The 25,539-nt window shown below is 43.6% G+C and overlaps 1 protein-coding gene across 1 annotated transcript in view; it reads left to right on the plus strand.

The window, feature by feature from the left end:
* Positions 1-223: 223 nt before the first annotated feature.
* The window catches only part of TAOK3 (TAO kinase 3), a 129,828-nt gene continuing 104,512 nt past the window's right edge, over positions 224-25,539 (plus strand). The window contains exon 1 of the mRNA XM_075012697.1: positions 224-462. The gene's annotated coding sequence lies outside the window, so the exon portion shown is untranslated. The remainder of the gene's footprint in view (positions 463-25,539) is intronic.

The following is a 25,539-nucleotide window of genomic DNA, read 5'->3' on the forward strand; positions in this document are numbered from 1 at the left end:
CGGCTCGCAGTAAAAAGGGGCGGGGGGCTCCATCCAGCCTTGAAGCCCTTCCGCGGCCCCGATAGGTCTGTGAATCGACCTCCGATCCATTTTCTCCTACCCCCCGCCCTGCTCTGTCCCGCCGAGCTCGGAGGTCAAGGTCGCCTAGCCGAGCGCCAATCCGCCTCCCGGCTGTGCGAGCCGCTGATTGGTCCGGCTCAGATCCAGCCACCGCCCACTCGGCCCGGTTGGTCGGCGTGGGCAGGCTGCGTGGTGGAGCGCCGAGCTTCCGCTCCTCTCCCGGCTCGCCGAAGTTACCAGACGTGAGAGCTGAGCGCCGATACAGCCGAGCGATTGGCCGCGCCTGGAAGGAGCCGCACCTCGGGCAGCGGCAGCGGCGGGTCCGTGGCAGGAAGCGGAGAGGACGGAGCGCGAGCCCGGGACGGAGCCGGCCGCCGGACAGCGCAGGTCTCGCGGTGCCAGGTGAGTGGGGTGCTGGCTGCGGGCAGGCGGGGGCTGGACAGCGCTGCCGCCCCGCGTCCTCGGCTGCCCCGGCGGGAGTCCCGTGGCTTGGGGCTGACTGAGGGCCAGGGGCCGGCCGGGCCCCGCAGCCCAGTGCGGGACAGGCCGCTCCACGGGTAGGCACCGGCCGGCGCCACTCAACCGGCGGCCGGGGCGTGCCTGTCCCTACAGCTCCCGCGCGGGGCGGCCGCGCAGCCTGCGGTGCCCCGGCGCGGTCCCTGCTCGGGCGGGCTGTGCCGCTCGCTCGGGCACGTGTCACGGGCTGCTCAGGCTGCGGGACGGGTGCTCCTGCCGCGGCGCTGTCACTGGCTTCCCGGCCAGGCGGGCGCTGTTACCCGAGCCGAGCCTCCTTCCTGCTGCGCCGGTGGCAGGAGGAGAGAGCGCTCCCTCCTTCCACTGCTCCGCCACATGTCCTCGGTCAGCCGCAGGCTGCAGGAAGCAGTGAGGGTGAGGGGAGGCCAGTAATGCAGAAGGCGGGTCGGGTTAGCTTATGCATTGAAATCCGACTGGAGGAGGGGAGTGGTCCCGTTCTCAGAGAAGAAGCAGCTCCTGGGGGATGTGTTGCGTTCAGGCTCTGACACTGGCTAGGGGCTGCCGTGTGACTTTATGGAAGTCACTTTTTCCCTAGTTTCCACATAAGGGAAAAAATGGTTCTGTAGCACCTTACAGATTAACAATATTATTTGTTGGGTGATGTGCTTTTGTGGGACAGACCCACTTCTTCAGAGCTGGAGAATTACTGAGAGGAAAAAAAAGAGTTGGGTTTTTATCTCTGTTTTTTCCCCCTGAATAATTCCCCACATCTGAAAAAGTGGGGCGTTCCTTGGAAAGCTCGTCAGCTCATAAATAATATCGTTCGTCTTTAAAGTGCTACAGGTCTGCTTTCTTTGTTTTGTGAAACACAGCTACCACTGTGAGACTGTTCAGCTTTCACAGTGAGATGAGACACATACCTGCCTCACAAGGGTGTGGTGAAGACTAGTTCTTTACTTTTTGTTATATGGTTTAAGATCTCTAAAAGTATGATGCTTTAGAAATTCTTTTTCTCTGTATGTATGTGCTTGAGAGCCATAGTCCATAAAGAAGAGGCTTTCACCTGGGTTTTTACTTCACCTTTTTGTTAGCAATGTACACAAAGAAAAGGCTATTGTGGAAGTACATCTGGCTGCTGATGTTTAAGGAAAAGTGTTCAGAGGAGAAAGAGTTCTTAAAAAATAAACACGCCCCCCCAGCCCCTCCACACACTCTCACAATCTGGCAAATCCAACGTAATTTCCGTATAGCCTTTTTGTAGAAAAAGCCTTTTCTAGTATGCTGTGGAGTTAAATAATATAGTTAGATTTTAACGGAGATGGGTGTTTTCAGCTGAGATTTGAAGAGATGAGAGGCAGTGAGGCAGAGATACAGGAAAGCTACAGTCTTGTACCATTCAGAAAACTATTGTTGCGTATCCTTCTCAGCTAGTTCTCTGCCTTACATGTTTTGGTAATAGATAACAAGAGCTTTGTAGAGTTTCAGACATCGTAGCTTTTGGGTGCTGGCCAACACCTGAAGTGTTGGAATTGTGTGTATTTTTTTAACGAAACAAAGCATCTTCCAGTGTTCACATATTAAAAAAACAAATGTGCAGCCTTTCATGTTGTTAGGATTTGTACCAAAATGTGGTCGAAAGTCCGTATTTCTTGATGCTGACACTACTACCGTATTAATTTCAGAGGCAGAAAACAAGGCAAACCCTTAATTACCCAAACTTAAGGGATACCTGATAGCGTTGAGTGATTTGGATGGCTGACTTAACTGACTTTGAGTTGTGCTCCCACAGTCTCTTAACTTGAGTATAGTCTTCCAGACTTCCTGGTCAGATATCATGGTTATACAGCTATAGTCATATCCACTTCTATACCTACTTTTTATATGAAGAAACCCTGGTTAGTGCCCATAGATATTAGCCTGCCTTGAGGAAGCTGTACAGCATGTGTCATTTGCAGGACTTCAGCCTGTAGAACATATAGTGAACTGTCCTCCACTCCTAAGCCTGTCTCAGGATCTCCACAGATGGGATTGTTTCAAGTGGAAGAGAAGATGCCTGAGGTGGCAAGTGTGGGTGAAGAGCTGGAGCAGTAGGGGGTGAAACAGTCAGGCTATATTTACACTACATACCACTTTAGAAAGAGGAATGCAAATAAGGGAAATCAAAGATTCAAATCAAGTGCTGATTTACAGATCTGACACTTCATTTGCATCACCTCATCTGATCGTGTTTTCAAACTTTTTTTTTTTTTAAAGTAAAGTAGCGTAGACTGGGCTCTTTCAGGGAGAGAACGGGGGGAAAAAAAACCTTCTTCCAAAGAACCCATATTCCTGAAAAAACAGGGTTCTTTCCAAAAAATTCTCTTTCAAAAAAGCGTTTGGATGAGATTATGCAAATGAAGTGCAAGGTTTGTAAATCAGCACTTTACTTGCATTTTCAATTTCCCTCATTTGCATTCTTCTTTCGAAAGAGGAATGTAGTGTAGACATAGCCTTACTGAATTACACTTACCTGAAAACAAAGATCATGACCAATTTTTGGAGACATGGGCCGTGTCTACACTAGCCAAAAACTTCAAAATGGCCATGCAAATGGCCATTTCGAAGTTTACTAATGAAGCGCTGAAATACATATTCAGCGCCTCATTAGCATGCGGGCAGCTGCGGCACTTCGAAATTGACGCGCCTCACCGCCGCACGGCTCGTCCAGACGGGGCTCCTTTTTGAAAGGACCCCACCTACTTCAAAGTCCCCTTATTCCCATCTGCTCATAGGAATAAGGGGACTTCGAAGTAGGCGGGTTCCTTTTGAAAAGGAGCCCCGTCTGGACGAGCCATGTCAATTTCGAAGTGCGGCGGCTGCCTGCATGCTAATGAGGCGCTGAATATGTATTTCAGTGCTTCATTAGTAAACTTCGACATGGCCATTTGCATGGCCATTTCGAAGTTTTTGGCTAGTGTAGACGTAGCCATGATGTTCAGTTTGTGAAGGTTTTACTTAATAACAAAAGTTTCTGTGTGTTGTTGCTTAATGATCGTTTAGATAATTCTGTTATAAAATTGACCTAGTGAAATTCAGATAAAGGCAGGAAGCTGTATTGTCATAGTCTTTCAATGGAATTGAAATTAAGTATATTTCATTGAATGAAATCTTAAAACTTCTGTCTGTCAGAGAAGGCAGCATCTGTGCTTGAAGCAAAGTCCAGAAGTGATTTAATGTAGTTGCTGGTGACTTTAAACTAGCATAACTGGTGGTGATTGTATGGGTACGGGGTTGAGGGAAAGGAACAGAAGAAGCGAACACTGTTGTGCAGATGGATACTAGCTCTTGCAAATTTGAGAAATAATCAAATTTAGGGCCCTCTGCAGTTGTTTTACATGGATTATCCTGTAAAATCACTGGGAGATTTCCATGTGGATCAGGTCCTTCTAAGTTTGGAAAATTGTGAAAAAGTTGCAATCCTTTGAATGTATTAACAGCAGAATCAGGTGCATTTTTTTTGCTTTTGTGAGTGAACAACTCCATTTTGCTCATGGTCAGGCCTACCAGGCAGAGTTACCATTCTCTTCATAGTACAGTAAACCTGTGACATACATGGCTTCAAGTTGCACATAACTTGCTTTAAGGTGAATTAAGCACAACTTGAAGCGGCTCTGAGGCTGTCAGCCTGACTAGCTGCCTGCAACTGCGGGCAGCTAGGCAGGCTAAAAGCCTTCTCCGGGCGGTGGGGCAGCTGGGGGAAGACGGGAGAAGCAGCCAGGAAACTGACCAGCTCTGGTGGGCTGTTCAGTTTCTTGGGTCCCGCAAGTGGCAGGGAGCTGGGAACCAAGCAGCAGCCTGATTCCTGGCTCCCCACCCCAACTTGTGTGAAAATTTGAGTTATGCGGGGGTTGCAGGAACACAACCCGCGCATAACTCGAGGTTTTACTGTAATCTCTGCATATACATAGCAGCTTCCACCTGAGGTTTTATTAGTGACAATTAAACTTCTCAACAAACCTGATGGGTACAGAAAGTATGAGCCCAATTTTGCAGATAAGGAAAGTGAGATATAGAGATTAAGTGAGCAGCCCATCAAGTCAGGTTGTAGCTGGCAATAAGACCCAATTTTACACGTGGACCTCTAAGCCATTCTCTTCCTCCCTCTTGTTTCTTTTCCACATTTTTTATTACTTAGGGTAGCCAGTTGATGTATTCTTCTTGAAAACTCACTAACTTAAGACAGAAAGCATTTGAAGTTGGTAGGCAGGAGCATTTGTTCATAGTGTTTTCTTTTTAGTCTAAAATCAGTTACTAGGCTTCTGGTCCTTCACAGTGCTTCGTATGATGGCCCCATGGAACACTGCTAGGAGTTTCAATAAATGGTTCATATTTACACTACTGTTTTCTTTGTATTTGTACATTGTTTAGCCAGAAGTGAATTGTTTTGCATATCAACTGTGTAATTTTATCTGGGGCTCAGACCTAAGAGAAACTCCCTTCTCAGCATTAGGTCCTATGTGCAAAAAGTAGCTCTCAGTTGGCTGCCCATGGGGATGGGTGGTTGACAACCTGTGGCCTGTCAGAGTAAGCCACAGGCAGACTGCCCAACAGGCTGTTTTACCTTGTGTCTGAAGGTATGGCTGCTTGCAGTTCCCATTGGCTACGGTTTTGACAAAGTGGGTTCCCACCCGTGTTCCCTTCAAACTAAGTGCTGTTGCAGCTGCCTAAAAGAGAGTCAGGTGCCACCAAGGTGATTAGCAGAGCACCCAGAGCGGGCAGCGTGTGTTTCTGTATAGGTGATGCATATTTACATGTTCCTTGGTGCAAGTAACAAAATTTATTCCACCCATGGGTGGAAAAAAATTAGAGAGAAGACTGGTTCCAGCCCAAAGCTCATGTCCAAATAAATGTGTTAGTCTTTAAGGTATCACAGGACTTGTGGTTGTTTCCTTGTGGCTCCTAGGCAGGCAGCCTGGGGTGTGCATGACACCTGTAGTAAGTACAGAAGCTCTTTCTGGAGATGCTAGGTCATAGGAAAGGTCATGTTTCATGTGTGAAATTTATGATGAACTTTCTTATTTGGACAAATAATACTCAGGCCCTGAAGGATGACAACAAAATCATGTGACTGTTGAGTACTCCTGGATGCATTAGCTAGTGAGCTCCCACACTAGCTGATAGGCCATTCCCTTATTTTCTACATTTCTGGTAATTTTGGACCATGAAATTAGACTATTGAGTTTGTCAGTTTCTGATTTATTTGACTTCTGAGCTCCCCTGCAACCAAGACACGTACTAAGCCAGCGTTCGGGATGTGCGTGATGCCTGAGTATGATTATTTCTTTTTAAAACATATTTCTATTTTATTTTAACAGAAATACATTATCAGTTTTAAATGTTTTGTAAGTTTATTTTCAGGGAAGCTAAGTTTGGGACAAGTTTGATCTGGTGATAGCATTCTAAGGCAGAGCTACAGTATTCATCACTAACTCCTTTACTCCAAAGGATCCCAAACTTGCCAGTAAGAATTTTAGTAGTTGAGTAAAAGTGAAAGTTGAATGTATAAGGTAATCAGGAAATAGAGATTTTATGTAACCAAATTTCCAGGGTGGATTGATTTAAATCAAGGTGTTTTAAATCATTTAAAAAAAAAGATTTAAATCAAGTGACCAAAAAAAAAGTTACTGTTTCGGAGTGCACTTAATTTTGAGGTAAGCCCCACTGAACTCACTGGTGCTTCTGTTTTTTGAGAAAACAAGTACAGAATGCAGCTCCCTTGGAGAAGCTGAGTTACACTGAAGTAAAATAGGGAATAGACGTATGGCATCACCATTATGGTCTGTGTCCATGATCTTCCAAAATAAGGAACATGTGTTATGTAATATAAGAAAATGTCATTCAGTGGGAATTTATTTGTCAAATCATACTTGTACTAAAAGCTATAGAGAGAGAGTCTTGCAGACTGCTTTGGAAAGTGAATTACTTAAGTAACTAACCAGGTGATCCACTCAGCCATATCCAGGTCACTTTCTCCCAATAAGCGGTTTTCCTTATGATGTGTCATTCTTGCAAGTAGGCCCTGCATCATCATCTTGCACTGCTTACACCTGACATGTTTTCCTTTTTCTACCTAGGGAATGAGTGTCTTCAAAATATTCCCAGATGGGGTCTCTCTTATGCCCAGAAGCCATGATAGATTTTCTGTGGCAGAAGTGTGGGGGAATATAGAAAGCTGTGTGTGTGGTGAACGATGTCTTCCCTTTTTCTTTCTAGTTCACTCCGTGGTTTCTTTCTATGCTGCCTCTTATCCTATGTATTGTTCTATCTTAAGACAGTGTCTGAACTAACTCCACTGCTGTGCTTGGCCAAGGTCCACTGCCAGATAAGCACAGGACAGAACCAGTCCTACCCAGCTTGTCTTTCTTTGCACATGCTACTTTTTCATCTGATGAGAAACAAGAATTGAAAGCCCAGAACTTTCAAGAAGCAAGAGCCAGTAGTTAAGATGGACAGAGTAGAGCCATTAATTCATTTTTATGAGACTGTAAGTGTATTTGTAGCATGTTTATGATGAGATTTAATTTTAACTGTTATTTTTAAAGAGAAGTGTAGTTAAAAAAATCAGATAAAAAAAAGTTTTATCCCCCTTGCAAATTTCATGTGCGTTCTTGGCCTTTTTAATGGGCATATTTTAAAAATATAACAACACAAAATTTTTTGCATCCTACTCTTTGCAAATGACATCTTTTTTTGAAAGGCCATTGATTAAAACAGACTAAGTTGGTTGCTTTCGTTCAGGGCTAGATGATTACGCTTGTGAAGTTGTCCCATGTGTCTATTTGCTAATTAGTTTTTTTGCAAAGAATACAGTGTGTAATCCCACAAGTCTTTATCACAGACAGTTATGCCAGAAGAATTGTTTGAATTTACAGGGTAAATCCTGTCAAAATATTGGTAAATGTGTAGACTGATGATCTCCTGGAAGTGAAGAGAGAATCTTGTCCTGTTGCGTTCTTATTCAGGGAATGCACTTTTTGCTTTTCATTTTAATAATCTGCCAAAAGAGACTCTCTGAGAGCAGCCAAAGCACAGCCCATAAAGTTCTACAGTGTTATGTGCACAATTTAAATAAGGATGGAGAACTGTGTGCTGGGAACTGTAGTCTCTGTAAGCCTCAGTTCCTTATTAAAAAATGAATATAGCTGCAGTTGGCTCTAATGCCTATTATATGGGCGTAACTCTCAAGTTCCTTACAAATTCTCAGTATGTCCTGTATTACACCAGAATTTGCCTCTGGACTTATCTACACTTAAATTGCTTCATCAGCATAGATGCACCGCTGTAGTGATTCCGTGCAGACAAGAGGTATGCTTATGGAAAGAGTTTTCCCATTAAGTGGTAGCTTGGCTGTTAGAAGAATTCTTACGCTGATGTAGTGCTGTGTAGCACTGGGGCTAGGTCACAAAAATTCTTTCTTTTGGAGGTGTGGTTTCTCATACCACTGAGAGACTGATGCGGATGTAGAACCCTAATGCAGACCAGGTCTCTCTTATAGGTAAGGTACTGGCTCAGCTCTTCTTGAAGGCTGCTTTACACTGAAAGCTCTACAGCAGTGCAGTTGTGCCTCTGGTGAAGGCGCTGTAGAGCTAGAGGGGAGAGCTCTCCCATTGACCTTCCTCCACAAGGGACAGTAGCTATGTCGGCTATAGAAGCTCTACCCTGATGTATAGGAAGAGATAATTTATTCTGTAATTATTCACACTTCTGAGCGACGTAAATTGTACTGAAGTAAGTGGTGGTGTAGACAAGACCTGTATCTTTTTCTAAACCTGTTCTCACCCCATTAATCTTGACAAAGCATGAACTATATTCGTTATCCTGATTTAACATCTGCTGTAATGCTTCATTTTTACTTCCTAACGCTGCATGTGCGTATGGCAGGGGAAGAACAGCTTTTGCTTTCAGGGTAGTAATACCTTGATTGTTACTTTACTTTAACCTTTGATCCTATGTTGGGTGTGGTTTTTTTTAAGGTAGGATGGTGCAGTTTCTGATGTCTAAACTTGAGCTTCAGAGTGGTAGCCGTGTTAGTCTGTATCTTTGAGAACAAGAAGTCCTTTGGCACCTCATAGACTAACAGATATTTTGAGGAAGCAGGTCTTTGCCCACGAAAGCTTGTGCTCCAAAATATCTATTAGTCTATAAGGTGCCACAGGACTTCTTGTTAAGCTTGAGTTTGTCCTGCTTTATCAGGGACAGATGAATTAAAATGTTTAGTGTGCTTAGTCTTGTAGTTAGTCCTTTGGAGTCTCCAACTCTGTCAGGAGGTGGCTTAGTTATTTGACTTGTCAAGGCAGAAAAATACCAGGCTTAATGTAGAACTTACAAAACAAGTTTGTCTGACTTATTAATAACACAAACCATTTTATGCTGTTGAATAGATTGCTGATGGATGACCTTTTCCATCCACCTCTCCTGTTTGTAAGGTCAGATTGGATCCTAGTTTCATTCAGTCAAATGAATAACTGCATGCCTTTTCCCTTACCCCAAATCCATTGGTAACCACAGGAATTATATTTTATTCACTATATTAACTTCAACTCTGTCTTTTCTGCAGAACAGTAATGGAGTTGTCCATATATGGCTCATCCAGGCTTAACAAGGCAAAGTTACAGGCAATGTAGGTCTGCCTCCTGAAAAATTAACTTGAGGCTGTCTGGCTTTAATACTAGCGCCTAAAGCTAATTTTGACCTGCAGTCCTTGTGCTGTGATTTCCTCTCATGTCAGTCCCAACTTCCAGTGGAGTTGGATTGGAGGACAAGGCATGCTTTGAAGGAGCTGAGAATGATGATTTCATTGAGTGGCATTCTTTATTCTGAATTGGTCTGACCAAAACTGATGCAGTGTGAGGGGAGCGCTCTGCGTCTTTTGGGGGAGAGATGTAAAGCTTGTGCTCATTTAAAAAAAAAAAAAATCTCGGCACTCTTTCCATAAGAGTAGAGCTATTAACCCCAGAGTCCTGGCCCAACTCTAGCTAAATTTAGCATTCTGCCTACTTAAATTCCCCTGCAGCTTCAGGTGCTTATGTTTTGTTTACCCCACCACTTCTGCAAGTATTGTTTAGAGTTAGGCAGTAGTCATGTTCCACCCCAGAGTGGCTGCATTTCAGCACTTGTGGGTGTGAGCCTTGTATGTAGTATACATACAATGTATATATGTATGGATGAAATGGGTTATATATGTGCTAAACACTAACATTCTGCTCATGGAATAATGCCTTTATGTAATAAGACTAATTGAAATGGAAGAACATACAGATACTATTTTGTGCATTGTGGTGCAGATCCTGGTTCTCTTGGAGTAGTGCAAATTCTGTGCTGACTTTTTGGATAACATCCTTTTCCTGTCTTCTAAATACAAGTGAACTGTAATCCTGTCACTGAGAATCTGGTAAATAAAATTCAGGAGGTTTATTTGGGCCCTGCCCCGATTGCTTTTAAAGCTAAATTGACAAGAACATAGTCACCAATGATTCATGCTGAGTTGTTTTTCCTTCCCTGTAATGGAATATGTGCCGGTGCGTAGCATATGGTGTGACTGAACCAGGTTACACACACAGAGCCCCGATTTAATGTTATACAGTGAAATGGAATTTGGGTTTTTAGCCTGAGCTTACGATTAAAGCTTTAGTAGATTGTCTTTGGTCTGTTTATCAGATACAGTATGTTCTGGTAGCGGAATCTAAATAGGGCTGTTTCCATTTAGGGGAGCTTTTTCCCATGACTTGCATAGGTGAAGGGTTTTGTTTGTTTTTAATGTGGCCCTAGTCCAAGAGCAGAGCTCCTAGGTGATATGCAAGACAAATAATTGTTCATCATTGTGACTTGCTTTAAATAGTCAATTATAATCTTGTTTTGCATTTGTACTTTATTTTCATCAAGAGAGTTTGATCCTTGTTGATTGGTAACCATTGAAACATCATGATTTGCATCTAAATATAGCCTTTACACTGAGTTTGGTATGTCTATTCGCTCATTGGTTGAATGTATCACATGCAGCCTTATTTAAGCAGTTCCGTAGCATAATTTACAATTCTTCAGGTTCCCAGTGTTCATATATTATTGTTATGGAGGACAATGATGAATGATAGGTTTCTTGCTTACTAGAACAGTGGTTTTCAATCTGTGGTCCTCTGGCCCCTGGGAAGCCTCATATTATGCCTAAGATTTCCAAAGAGGTCTGCACCTCCATTCTAAATGTTGTAGGGTTGGCAAATGAAAAAAGATTGAAAACCACTGTACTAGCAGACTGTTGTTTTACTTGAGGTTTTGTTAAACTGGATTTGGATTTAAATTGGAATTCAGTTAGATTTACGATGTTTTTGTGTGATTTTTTTTCTTAAATAAAATTACCTTAAATGTGCAGTGTGCATAACAAAGATATATCAAAACATGTTTTATTTAAAACTGATGTACTAAACAAAGGAGGCATCATCTGTAGTTAGTGAAATTAATGGATTTATTTCTGGACACCACACCCTTCAAGATTTTGGAAAGAGTAGATCTCATGCCTTCTCATCTTGTTTTTAGTCTTAAATTGGATGGGCAAGGCAAACTTTCTTCCGTTTTCAGCATCCAGTTTGTTTCTCTGCTCTGAATGATGTAGACATTGAACTGAACTAGTTGAATAAACTGAAGAAAGTATTCTCTCTGCATCTGTAGAAGAGACTCCTGCTGTCAAAAAGTGGTTAACACTTCAGCACACATTAACTCCTGGTACTAACCCAGGGACCTCTTCCATTTCAGTGATTTCCCCTTCTTTAAAACTTTGGCAACAAACACTTACTATTTGACTATTACTTTATTCAGTGTAAATGACCTTAATAGATTATACTCAGTTTAGACCTTAACATTAGTTGTCATGGTTACAAGTTTAATTTTAAATAGATTTTTTTTAATTTAAATCAAATGTATTTTGATTAAAACAGATAATTATATCCCCTTGCTGCATCTGCACTAGCAAGCCAAGCCTTTTTCGGAAAAAACCCACGGAGCGTCTACATGCAAAATGTGCTCTTTTGATCGGAAATTGAAAGAACACAGCCCTTTTTCCGGTGTCCCTCTTCCGCTCCTGGCTCAGGAAGAGCACCGTTTTTCAAAAGCTTCTTTTTAAAAAAGCGTGGGTAGACACTCCGGGGGCCCTTTTTTCAAAATGACAGTCCTCATGGCACTGGATTTTTCAGTCCACGGCCTGTTCTTTTGAAACAGCGGGGGCTGTGTAGATGCTCTCTATTGAAAGAGCTGATTGTTTTTTTTCAGTCCACTTTTTTGTGCGTGGATGTGCTCTTTCGAAAGAAGACTTTTCAGAAGAGATCTTCCGGAAGAACTTCTTTCTGAGGAGCGCTGTAATGTAGACATAGCCCCATCATTCACCCATTTTACAGATAAGATAGAGAACTTGCAGAAGGTCATTTTAGACAGGGCTGGAAGTAGACCCACTTCTCTAATATGAAAAAGCTAAGTCTCCTCCACTTTGTCACTCATTCTTTGAGAAGGAGCATGCCCATTTAGGTGCTTCTGTGACCCATACTGATATAGTGGTCTCTGTCCTCCTCTAAGGTAGCAGTAACAATGGAACCTCACCGTTCCAAACTTACCAGTGACTGTCACAGTTCATTTGGAACTGAAGCACACAACCATGAAACAGCAGAGACAAGGGGGAAAATATAGTATGCGCAGTTACCACTTCAGGCGATGTAACTTACGTCACTCAGGAGTGTGAAAAAGACCACATGCCTGTAAGCTCACTCTTAGTTCCACCTGCCGTGTCCAGACTCACCATTGTATTTTCCCGTATGCTGGGGCCAGACCATCAGGGTAATCCACTGGTTCCACAGATGTCCTGAACCATGGCCATTTGGAGCTGTGGGGAGACATGACTGCAGTCAGTCAACCTAATCAAAATGTCTTGTGGCCCTCTAGCAGATTATCCTGAGGGACTGCCTCCTTAAGGTTGCCATGCCATGGCCTAGCCCAAGGAGGCTCTGTTCTCAGTTGGGTCTTCTGATAACATCTTTAGCATCAGAGCCTAAAATTGCCTTCCTGGCTGTAACACATTGATGGTCCCATGCACGCTGTGGGTAGGTAGGAAGAATTCAGAAGACAGACCAATCACATGATTTGATTTGGCACCCAAATTGCAATTCTTAAAACAACAAGTCTTCAGGGGATTTTTGGAGGAGTGTGGAAGGTAATATGGGGCATGATTTCTGAATTCGTGGGGTTGGCAGCACTGGGATCCTGCTATGTAACAAGGGTGGGGTGAGATTTTTCTGTTGTAATCAATGATAGTGACTCCCTACTGCACCAGATTAAATAAATACTAATACAGTAACTTAGCTGTGTCTACACTTAGCCCTAGTCCCAACAGTTTCATGCAAATAACCAGTCTTAAAAATGTAAAATGGTGGCTTATTTGCATATTCACATGGCTTGTGTGCATATTCCTGAGGCTAATTTTCATATCGTTGCAGAAATCAAGCAATGTCGACATGGTTCTGCCAGCAAAAACCCCCTTTGTCGGCAGCCCCTTATGCCTGAATTTTAGACACAGCCTTAGGGTTTGGACTATGAGGATGTGGATTATAGCTGTCAGTGGCACGCTTGCTGTAACTGTCCTGTGTGGATGCAGCAAGCACAAACTAAAAGATACGTAGGTCTTGTTACTCAGTTGTTTGAAGACAAGCTCATTAACGCAAATGAGGAACCTTTTTAATTCGGGCGAGCAGTGTCTGCATATGGCTGTTAAAAAAAAAACAAAAAAACAACAGTCCTGTAGCCCATGCTGTGCCATAGTATGGAGGTAGCCCATGATGGTTTGCCTCCATCATCCTCTGAATATCTTAAGGAATTTGATGATTGCACTATGGGTCAGTGTTATTGCTTGTATTTGATTAGCTGAACACCGAGCAGCTGAGTGAGTCGGAACACAAAGTGTGTCTTACTTTTATTGCCTTGGTTATAGCTATTCTAGGGCTGCAAGCTAACAGTTGCTCTGTTTGCCCACATCCTTCTCGGTAAGAAATGTATTCAAGCCCTATTGATAAAACCAGATCTTTGTAAACAGTTTTGTGGCTAACGATACCGCTGGAATCCTGGAGATCTAGATTCTGCACCTGCCTGTGCCAGAGATCAGGTGCATGCCCTTGAGTAATTCACTCCCTGGCTTTCTGTCTTCCTTTTCTCATTCATAAAAGGGGATAAAACGTGTCTCACAGCATGTTAAGTTCTAGGCCAGGGTCTTCAACCAAAATAGCGAGAAGACCCAATTTTCTTTTCAGATTTGGTTACAAAATCAAGTGCTCAAGAACCACAATGCATGTGAACATGAGACCGTCCTTATTCAATAACCTCAAACCGTGCTTTTTGTAACCCTTATTTTAAGAACAGCACACACACAATGATTTGTGTCAATTAGAAATGTTAAGTTACCTTCACCCTTGGATTGGAGAGCAAATGAGGACAAGGAAAACGCTGTGCCCTGCGGCGGTCGGCTCTTAAGCAGGAAGGAGCAACAGTCACATCAGCCCTCCATGCTGAGGAGGAACTGGGCAGCAAGTTCCCTGCAGGTGGCACTTGATGTCACACCCACTCTCCCGGCCAGCACCGAAGCGCCGGCCCCGCTTGGTGTCTTGGGAACTGACGGTGCTGCTGGTTCGAGGCAGCCTGAGTTCCTGCGCTCCCAGGAGGAGCAGCTGCTCTGGGCAAGACCCAGCAGAAGCGCCTTGCCTGCCTGTCAGGTGGCAGCAGTGTGTCATGCCTCCTCTCTGCCCCATGTGCTGCCAGCAGAGTGGGGAACCTGCCTGAGGTGAGCTCTGTGGCTGGACCTTGCCTGGGGGGCGCTGGTTGCCTGCAACAGAGGCAGGCAGAGGGGCCAATATCCGTTTTGCCTTCCTCTCCCTTCTCAGTCCCCAGATCTGCTGACCTGCACTGGGCAGAGGGAGGGAAGGAACTGGCCGGAGCCAGCCAACATAGAAGATGCAGGGGGCCACAGAGGAGTCAGTGGCGGCAGCATCCGGAGCTGCAAATCGCTCCTTTAAAGAGCCGCAGGTTGCTGGCCACTGCTCTAGTTGATATTGGTAAAATACCTTGAGAGCCTTGGGTGGAGGGATGCAGTAGGAGCACACCTGGGGGTATGTGATGATGAAAGTACAGTGGCAAAACAGGCTAAGCCTTGATTATCCTTACTTTTTAATCAATGGGTTAATAAGTGCTTGGATGAAAACTGTATATGGCTTCCCCTTTCAGTTACCTGGGGCGGAGGCAGGCAGCTGTAGCACTCAAGTTTGTAGCAGTGTGGAGAACAAAAGCATATAAGTTAGTTTGTGGTGTGTTTCTCAGCAAGCTGCCTTAATTTCTGTTTCACGGTTGACTTTACATGCAGGTCATATTCGAGCCTTCTCAGGGAATTCTGGGAACTCAGCATGGTGATGCTTACTTCTTCTGCCACTCGTGACCCCTTAGTACCTCCAGGCCAACAATACTATGCACAAGCTCGGTTCTTCTCCTGGCTTTATTTCAATCTGTTGAACAATCAGTTTTATGCCCACATTTTCAGTGGGACTCAGCATTGAGAACTTTATACAGACAGCTCATATGGTCAGCCTGTGATCTCAAATATATAAATTAAGTGAAGAATGTGTGATGGACAAGCTCCCCTTTTTTCTTTGATGTACTTGTTCTAACATTTTCCTGTCCCCCTCTGCAGAGGGGTATATTCTGTTGTTCAGATGAGCACATTTTCAAATACTGGTGCCAGTGTCAAGCTTCCATCAGTAAGAGATAAACAAGAAGACTGTTTTATAGAGATTGTCTGATATTTAAATTTCAACAGTGTGCTTGATGGTGTACATCACACACGCAGGCAGTCATGTCCCTACCCCAAGGAGCTGACTGTCTGTGCATTTGGATTGTGTCCTTTACAGACATGTTTTCACTTGTGTTACAGAACATGCACCTTTGGGCAATGACTGGGGAAGAATGGAAAGCAAACAAAACTAGGTTCATTTTATTTCAAGTCTTGCAATATTTGGTGTGTGGATTTTTTTTTCCTTAAAGTTCAGATCCTGGAGGCATGTGATTTAGGTGATACTCAACATCTATTAATTTCTGTTCCTCATAGTTGTGAAACATAGCTTAAAAATATGACCAGAGGGTAACCAAAAGAGGCAGAAACAAGAAGGCAAGAAACAGGGCCCTCAAAATGTCAACTTTTAAAAAATCCTCATTTTTTTTGAAGTCATTGCAGTTTTGGGATACCTGTCTCTTGATGTTTATCTTTGTTGGCATTACTGTAAAACCATTCTTAAGCCCACTTGTCTTTCAAAGCCATCCAGGGTATTTATATGGCAGATGTGTGAAGTATAAAACACTTTTAATTAAAGAACATTTGGCTTCCAGAGGCAGAGCTGCCTCATCCAAAGAACATTTGCAGCTGTTGTCAGCGAACTTGTGGGTTAGACTCTCAAGGGTGTACACAGAGGAAGTTAGAACACTTTCATATTTATGATCTCTGAAATTGACTTCCTGGTTGTCTTAATTTAAGCTGCTAGCTTCTTTGTGTAAGATGATGACTGCTAAAGGCCATGTGATAAAGCTTAACTGAACCTGTAAATGTCAAGCTGAAACATGATTCTGTATCCTTCAATTAGTATTCTTGAAACTCAACAGATTACACAGAAACTGGTCAGAACTTTGTCACTTAGCTGTTTGGTGCTGACTTAGCAGAACCGCCAGTATGTGCTCACTCTATTAGTAGATGGGACATAAGAGGAGAATGTACTACATACTGACAAAGGATTAAATGAAAGACTTAGCATGACCCAATGGCTTTCCTTCCCACTCTGTCACCCAGGCTCCTGTACAGGTTGGGCAAATACACTTCCATTAAGTCAGGGATTCAAAACCTGGTGTTCACACTTTGCCCAATTAAAAGCCAGAATGAAAATTTGCCAGGAGCTGACAGGCTCTTTGTTCCACTCAGGGAGACAGATTTGCCTTACCTTCATCTTGAATAGAGAGATGTGCCCTGTCTAGATGTCAGGGCCCAGTGATGGATGCTTCATCTTCCTCTGGATCCTTGATATGTTACTTAGTAGGTAGGGCCTATATTGTTTTACATAGGTACTTACGCTATCCTCATCACTGTAGTATCTGAGCACCTTCCACTACTACATAAAGTGTGAGACTATATGTCATGTGAATCCTTCTCTTTCAGGCTGGATCTAGTAGGAGAGTTGTGTGTGTAGTGTTTTGGGTTTTTTATACATGCAGCTATATGTTTATGCTAGAGAAGGCAAATTGGAGAAGTACGCCTGCTCTTTGAAGTAGAAGATGGTGAGGTTTATGACAGTCCTTAGTTCCTCGGTAACTTTGTCCTGCTGTCTTGGACCATTTCCTAAGAAAGCACTGTCTCCTGCTGCTTTACCCTTATAGTAGCCTTATTTTGCATTCCAGGTGAGGGTTGGATTTCTGCCATAAAGTTTTCATGCAATGTCTTCCTTTGTATGCATATGTAGGTGCAGTTTGACTTTGCAGAGTTCTCTGTTCCTGCCTCAGAGACATGAAATCTCAGTGCCCATGGATTGTAAACAGACATGGTCAGTGAAGTAGCATTGTAGGCACTAGCAGAGCAGCTGAGTGAGGCTTACCTAGTAAGAGGTAGTTTTAGGAACAGTTTAAATACAACATATGAGTGATGTAAAAGAAACCCCACTTATTTTGCCCTTCCTGTTTTGTTGTCTCAATTAAATATCTTGAAATTAAAAATAAAACTGAAGGTGAGTGAGTCAGAGTTCCATCCGTGATACCAAAGGTTGATTTTGTGTCGCTAATGGGGAGTGACTTGAAATTCTAGGCAGGACTTTGTGGCATGTTAGTACCAAGTTGAGCTTCTGATTTTGCAATGAAGAAGGAAGTGTATGTGTGTGTCTGTGTGTGGGAGGTGAAACAAGCAGTTCTGCCCAGCTACATAAGGTGGGAATTGCAGCTGGCTGGTTATTTTTAGTTCCTACAGTTACCTCACTGGGAGCATGAATCTTTTCTTTGTGGTCAAAGAGGCTTTGCATGGATGGGGGGTGGCTGTTAATTGCTCTTACAAGTTCTTTTCCTACCACCTTGGTTTTGTTCATGCAGAGGTTTGGAGCCTGTGAGGGCCTCAGTGCTTTCTGTGAGAGGACAAGGAGAAACTTCACAGCACTATTCACCAAGGAAAAATGCCCCCTTCCAATGCTGCTCTCACCACAGTTGCTGAGTGTTCTGGAATCGGAGCCTTCCACCATACTGCTCTGAAAACTCCACTGTCTGATAACTTTTCCTTTGCTACCCAAAACCTGACTGAGTAAAATCGCCTATGCATTTTATTTCAGGGTCATTAGTCTTAAGGAGGCTTCATTTAAAGTTGCAGGTTTTCCAAACACAGTGTATTTTATCCTCATCTCTGTCCTCCAGAGCTGTGGGGTGGGAGGAAGGAGGCCTGTGATTGCTATGTTTTAGTAGTCATGAGCATTTTGTGGCAGCATTAGTAATTTCTTCTCAGACTTTTTAAAAACAAAACTCAGCGTTCATGGAAAGATGGTCAGGACGTGGAATCCCCCTGCCCTCAGAATGGGTTGAGCATAGGCAGCATGCATACAACATTGTCTCAGGGCTGGGCCCTTGCCAGCGAGAGGGTGTGTGTCATTCGTCTCCGCTGAGCCTGCCAACCATGCACATTTTTGTGTTGGTTTTAGGAACAGGAGGGATATGCACCCTTGGGAAGAGGACTGAAACGACAGACTCACTTGGCAAAGGCTGAACAGCTGTCACGCTAAAGACACTCAGCCTTTGCTGACCTATCTCAGGAGCTTTAAAAACAGTGCTGAGCTGAAGAGATAGGAAGCTGGAGGTGGGGCGGGGAGGAGAGGTTCATACCAGTGTCATTTCAAAAGCAAAAGAGTGGAGTTAGAGGTGGCTTAAGATAAGTGTTTTTTCGTTAAGTGGAGAGAGGAACTGAGTTGGCAGGAGAGCGCTGCCTGCCAGTTTGGAGCGATGGGCCTATCTTTTCTGTCCACGTGTGGGTTCAAACTGTTTTCTGAGCCTGTGCTTGTACTGTTGTAAACTCTCAGGCTGATTCAGTTTGGCTGGCAGTGGAGTGGGCAAAGCCAGCACTAAAACCAGTCTAACTTTTAACCGAGAGCAGAGTTTCCTGTCAGCATAGCAAGGCTACTGTGATGACAGCAGTGCAGGTTTCCCTCAAGCCGTCCCATCCCAAAGTGCTTCTCCCCATCCTGACCTACAGGGAGCTCTCTCTCTGGGGAGCTGGTTCTCCTCGGCCTAGTCAGGCTCTGACCTCTTTGCTGAGGATCCCAACAAGGGGGCAGATTAATGCCATTTATTACAGCTGGTTTGGTTTTAATATCATATATATTATTTTTGCTGTGTCCATCCATCCGTCTGTCTGTCTGGGCAAGGTTCTATCATGTTTCTTCTCCCCCCACGTCCCACCCCACATTGTGCCAGCCCCAGCCCCTCCCCCTGCCAGTGTGGGGCCTGACTCAGTCCCCCAACAAATGCCCCCCGCCTCACACCATGAAAGCGTTCTCATGATATAACTCCTTTGGGTAAGGAAGTGGTTTTGTATTGACACAGTTATGCCCCTATGAACTTTAGAAACATGCAGTAATGCTGGTAGACGGGTGCTTATATCAGCATAGCTTATTTCTGAATGGGAAAGGGAATGGGATAGTTAGGATAAGTGCTTCTACAATGGTAAAACTGCATCCACTCAAAAGACATGGTGGTGCTTTAATTATACTCTTCCAGTTGTAGTAGTACAACTTCAATGGGTAGGAAAGCCCTTAATTGAAAATTGGAACTTAGAGTCATGTGGTTTCCTGAGTTCCAAGTGAACCTTGCTCAGTTTTCACAACACAGCCGTGACCTGCTTGGCATGTCTCTTTCTAAAGATAAATGAGTCTTATGGCTTCTCTCAATGGTCACTAGAGTCCAGAACCAACAATTCTGGAAGCTCTCTCTCTATTTTCTTCCAGCTTGGAGATGTTAGTGCCTCCAGGTGTGCTGAGCCAAGATGCCAAACTCTGGTGGCCAGTGACTTGCTTGAAGCTTAATCTGTTAGTTTCAGCTTACATTTTTAGGATTCTTTTTGGTACGCAGTTATCTCCAGAATTGTAGTTAGCGTGTCTTATTAATTAGTTGAACAGGAAAGGAATGTATATTTTATGCATCCTAGCAAACCAAAACCCTGGAGAGCTTGGGAGATATCTTTTTCCTCATTAATTTATATATATATAAATATATTTATATATATTTATATATATAAAACGTAATCAGGGAAAACAGGTACTTGCTAATTTTCTTATAACAGCATCTCTGCACCTGGGCAACTTTATTCATGGTTCTGGGGAATCTAGATAAATCCTCAAGAGTGACTGAAATTTCAATACTTGATGCTGCTATTCTGCTGTGCCCTGGTTCCATGTTTCCTTCGCATGAGCAGGCAATTCAGAATGTCTGCTTCATTTCCCCTTACATCGTATGTGCACTAGCATCTTACTCTGAGGAACTGGCTTTGGCAGATGACATAGATGATTCTGACATGAACCACTCGGAATAAAGTAAAGTATAAAAATCAGCATTATTGAGCTGTGTTTAGTGGCACAGCTAGCAAATGGCAGATTATTGCTGGCCAGCAATCTTTGTCTGATTTGGAAGCTTGGCTTGCAATGTATTAATTGTGTTTCCGATGCTTGAATTTTATCAGAGGCAAAATAAAGTTAGTCTCATGCTAGTGTTTTGGAACCATGATCTTAAAGCAAAACGATCTGATGTTTCAAAGGTTCAAATGTGATTGAAGGCTGTTTTTATTTTTTTAAAGGGCGTTGGTCATTTCAGTTTTGCCATTGCTGCTAATCCTGCAGTAATAAAGCAGGTTGGAGTTAAAGAAAGTGTTCTTTGTGCAATTATTAAATGGGTTGTTCTTCTCTGCGTTTTTTGTTTGTTTGTTTTGCTTTTGTTTTCTAAGCCAATGTCTGCTATGCCATCACTTCTTCAAGTGCATTCAGAGGAAGTCTTTGTACTTTCCAGTTCACCAGTCTCGCCTCAGTCTGAGTCAGTTTCTTACCAATGTTGAGCCTCCAAATCTTGGATTTCAGGTTTGGAAGAGGAGATTCAGTTTTTCTTAAGCCAGCCACTGACTGCCAGAGGCCACTTAAGGGTATGTGTATTCACAGAATCCTAGAACTGTCAGACTGGAGGGGACCTTGGTATGCCATCTAGTCTAGTCCTTAGCTTTGAGGCAGGGCTACATATTATTTAGAGCAGTGATTCTCAATCAGAGGCCCAGGCTCCCTGGATTTCAGGGGCCGTGCCAAGTGGGACTGGTGGTAGATGCGCTGGGACCCAGGGCAGAAAACCAAAGTCCCCTACGTGGGGCTGAAGCCTGGGTGTGCTGAACCCCTCCACCTGGGGCAGAGCAAAAACCTGAGCAGCTGAGCTTCATGGGGCCCTTAGGTGTCGGGCCCATGTAGTTGCCATGCTTGCTACCCTCTGATGCTGACCCTGCTTTCCATACACGTAACCAAGTTATTGTGACACACGTGGGCCGTGGGACTTTCACAGCCTGCTGAGAGAAAGGAAATAGTTGAGGACCCTTGATCTCAAAGCATCCCTGATAGGTGTTTGTCCAACCTGTTCTTAAAAACTTCCAATGATGGAGAGTCCACAACCTCTTTAGGTAATTTGTCTCAATGCTTAATTACCCTTCCAGTTAATATGTTTTTCCAAATGTCTGTCCTAAATCTCCCTTGCTGCAATTTGTTTCTTGACCTGTCCTCCATGGTTAGAGAACAATACATCTCCAGCCTTTTAATAACAATATTTTTACATACTTGAAAACTTGGTTAAGCAGATTTTAAAAAAAAATCTCTTTGTAGATCATGTTTTCTAGACCTTTAATTATTTTGGGGGCTCTTCTTTGGATTTCTCCAGTTTGTCCACATCTTTCCCAAAGTGTGTTGCCCAGACCTGAACGCAGCACTCCAGTTGAGGCCGATTAGAGTGGAACTTCTCATGTAACACAACATTCCTGCTAACACATTCCAAAATGATAGCTTTTTTTTTTTTTGCAGTATTACTTTTTTCATTTATACATGGTTTATGATACACTAGAACTCCCAGATGTGTTTCTGCAGTATTCCTTTCTAAGCAGTCATTTCTCATTTTGTGTCTGTGCCATAGGTTCCTCCTTCCTAGGAGTGGTATTTTCCATTCGTCGTTATTGAATTTCATCCTATTTATTTTAAACCATTTTTCAAGTTTGTCAAGATAATTTTTGAATTCAAATCCTGTCCCCCAAAGCGCTTGCAGCCCATCCCAGCTTGGTGTTGCCTGCAAACATTGTAAACGTACACTCTGTATCATTACCTAAACTAAGCATTGATGAAGATAATGAATAGAACGGGACCCAGGGCAGATCTGTGTTGGACCCTACCCAGTGTATCCTTCCAGCTTGACCAGATAGCTATTCTGTGAATGTGCTTTTCCAGAGAAGCTGGGTGTCCACCTTTATAGCTGGTTTGTGTAAGCTATATTTCTCTAGTTTGTTTGAAAGGTCATGTGAGACAGTATCAAACCTTACACTAAAGTCAAGATAGAGGGAAGTTGCCAATAGTTAGATTGGAAGGGGAATGGAGAAATCGCCAGCTGTCTTGCCCCAGCTCCCCCAGAGAAGCTAGGCCCTTCTTGCTGCATACCTGGTACCAGAGTGCGCAGGTGTGGCTTTCTACCTGATAATACAAGTGCTTGGGCCCTCTTGCCGCTGTCCATAGGCTGAAAAGTAAGCAACAGTTTGTCATGTAGATCATCCACTCTTATGAGGGGATTCTGTTACCATGAGAGAAGCTGCTAATGGAGATGGAGCCTTCTCTGGCTTGTTCCTTCTAGAGATGAGAACTTTTAAGTTATTGAATCTCCCAGCTGGAATTTCTCTAGTTCCTTCAGGGATTTGTGTCCGAGTCTCAGTAATTGCAGAAGGCCATCTCATGCTCTCTTCCGTCTCCCAGACTGCTCATCTGGCACTGTCCTTGGTTTACCACAAGATATGGGGAGTTGTGTCCTCCTCTGTGTCCACCCTCCCCTGCTCTGCACTCCTGAGTCACTTACCATCCATGTTTCAGACTGGAGCAGCTCCACTGTCTCTCCTTCTCCCCAGTCCCCGCTCTGCAAAGATTGGGTACAGGGGCAGGGGGACGCCCTGACATGAGCAGTAGCATTTCCCCTCTGCCCCTCTCCCACTCTACACAGGTAGCAGGAGAATCCTAGGAGCAGCTGGGCTGCAGATGGAACAAGGCGGGGGAGGGGCAGCCGAATACAGGCTGCTGGAGTATGCACACTGTTAATCAGCTGGCCATCCTGGAGAGAAATGCTGGGTGGGCTGGATCTGGCCCCGGGGCATGATTTTGCCCACGCCTGGTGTGGAGACTGCTTTGTCTTACATTCCATAGTAGGCAAGTTAAAAACATCCTTGGGGTGATGCATGGTGTTGGTGTCGGTGTCGGGCCGTGGGGTGGGGGTCGGGGATAGGAGAAGTAAGTATATGGAAATTGGGGGCAAAGATAAGGATGGTTTGGGGTTTATCGCTCCTAGTTTAAATGGAGCATCTGTTTCAGGCTTCTAAGGGAGAGATTTGATACGAGACTGTATTTAATACCAATCCAGTTAATTCTAGACATTTAGGAAATGCAAGTAGTGCTCAAGAGTGTTGGCTCCCTCCCCCGTGTGTGTGTTGGAGAGGAGGGGAAGAAGCCAAGACCAGGAAATGTACTTACTTATGTTCCTTTTTTGTTTCTTGCAATCTGTTTGATACTCAAACCAGGCCCTTCTGCATAAATTGAGTTAAGTTGGGTAGTGTTATGCAAAGATGGTGGGTTTTGTGTGCTTGCAGTTAAATTTCTTGTATTTGAAATTTGTGATCAACTTAATCAGAAATGAGAATTGGTGCATTTATGGAAAGAAATTATTTCCTTCTGTTGACTGGAATGATTATTTGTGTCAATAAATGCAGTATCTGAATGTAGTTTCAGTCACTTGCCGCTTGCTCAGGTCACAGTAAATGACAGGGTGTATATGGAAGGGAAGGTCTTATGATTCATACTGGAAGAAACAGATGCTATATGCTTTCAGAATATTTATGGTATTTCCTGAGACTTGTGGACCTCCATAAAGATAACTGGGTGCCAAAGGTCTCTGGAGAGGGTGATTGCAACACACTCCTTTCCTGCCTCAATTCTGTTTCTCTTGCTCTTTGCATCGCATATGCAAGTGAAAGCTATAAAGACTGCCCTCTGGTCTGCCTCGGTGTTGTAATCTACAGCAGCAGTATTATGGTGCACTTCCGCTTTCTGCTTTCTGTTTCCTCTCCAACCAGCTTTTGACAAGGACCAGCGTTGGATGTTAATCCTGGCTGGGTCTGGAGGAGGCATGGGGGATGGTTACTGTGATAACAATCTTGATATTTTGGGGATATCCGACTTTTTAAGAGGCCCTAAATTATTTTGGCAACTGATACGAAAGTTGCCAAAACAATTTACCCCCCTTCATATATTCAGAGTGCAGAAGAATAACTGACTACAGTTGAATTTTTCTTCCTTAGTGTTTCATCATCTGCCTGCAAAGATGTTAGCAAGCGCTCAACGCTAGCCTGTATTCAGCTTCCCTAAATGAGAGCAGTGTGAGCATGTGCCATATCGTCTCTGTTTTTTTTTTTCCAGTCTGGAATGAAGAGACAAAGCTGTGACCTGCAGAAAAGATATTGCTTTGTATCAACACAATTCTCCTATAGCCCTTTTATGTCCTTAGCTCTGACATCATTCCATAGGCTGCAGAGGTGACCAAAGTTTGGAGGAAAACCTTTGCGGACCTTTTTGATTGAAGAACAGATGGCAAAGCCAATTCCTTCCCCAAATCACTCCCCTTTTTCCGTGAGTTTTACTGACTGGAGCTTGCCTAGGTTATAGAAACTTGGACTGATTTATCTAGAGTTAAATTGGCACCAGCACCCAGCATGGATATGGTGTAAGCAAGCTCCTTCATTTTAAACTGATTTTCACTGAAAAATTCCTGAGTTTTACGAAAAGTAGTATTCAGTTTTTTCCTGATTTTTTCCTATAGAAAATAACTAGTTTTACCAAGAAAACACAATACCTTGCATGGGACACGTATTATGATAAAACATTAATCTGTGCATTCATGCAAGGTTACCTGTTGAACTAAGGTTCTGTATTAATCTAGAAGGTACACAATAGACAGGCATGCATGCAAGCTCTGAAGTGTGCATGCATCTTAACATGCTATTGAATCTCAGACCCTAACTTGTGTATTTCAAGCTGTAGACAGATAACTGCTGAAAGATGTGACACACTAAAATGGGAAGAAAATCTGTGTACAAATATGTTTCAGGACACAGAAATACTTGAAAGGATGAAGTGCAGTGCACTGCAAGTGGGTTGGGCCAAGTATTAAATGTACATATAGAGTAATAGTTCTAAGTCTATGGCAGGTAACTACTGATTCAGATGAAAAGTTTTATTTGGGAATTTTAGGTGTTGTTTTCCCTTGCACTGCGAGGTGGCATGTATTGACTTGTTTTAGCTCTGCAGCATGGCAGATTGACAAACTGAATTCAGATCATGAATCTGCTGCACATTGCTTTTCCTCGTCTTTTCTGTCCGCCAGAATAAACCTCAGTATTTACCCGAAACATTATTAATAGTTTTTGGCACTGATTTTTCCACCTGTTTTTGTTGTGCTAATAAAGACTGATGCAGTCTTGAAGCACATGCCTGTGGCTCAGGGGAGGTGCGTGCAGAGCCATCCCGCCGGGTGGTGGCTACCCCAACCATCTTATGGACCGGATGGTCTCCCATACTTAGGTTAACCTTTTGGGGGCCTGAGTGGGCTGGGGCGAGCAGT

Source organism: Carettochelys insculpta, chromosome 18 (assembly GCF_033958435.1).
Source record: "Carettochelys insculpta isolate YL-2023 chromosome 18, ASM3395843v1, whole genome shotgun sequence".
In the NCBI taxonomy this organism is placed as follows: Eukaryota; Metazoa; Chordata; order Testudines; family Carettochelyidae; genus Carettochelys; species Carettochelys insculpta.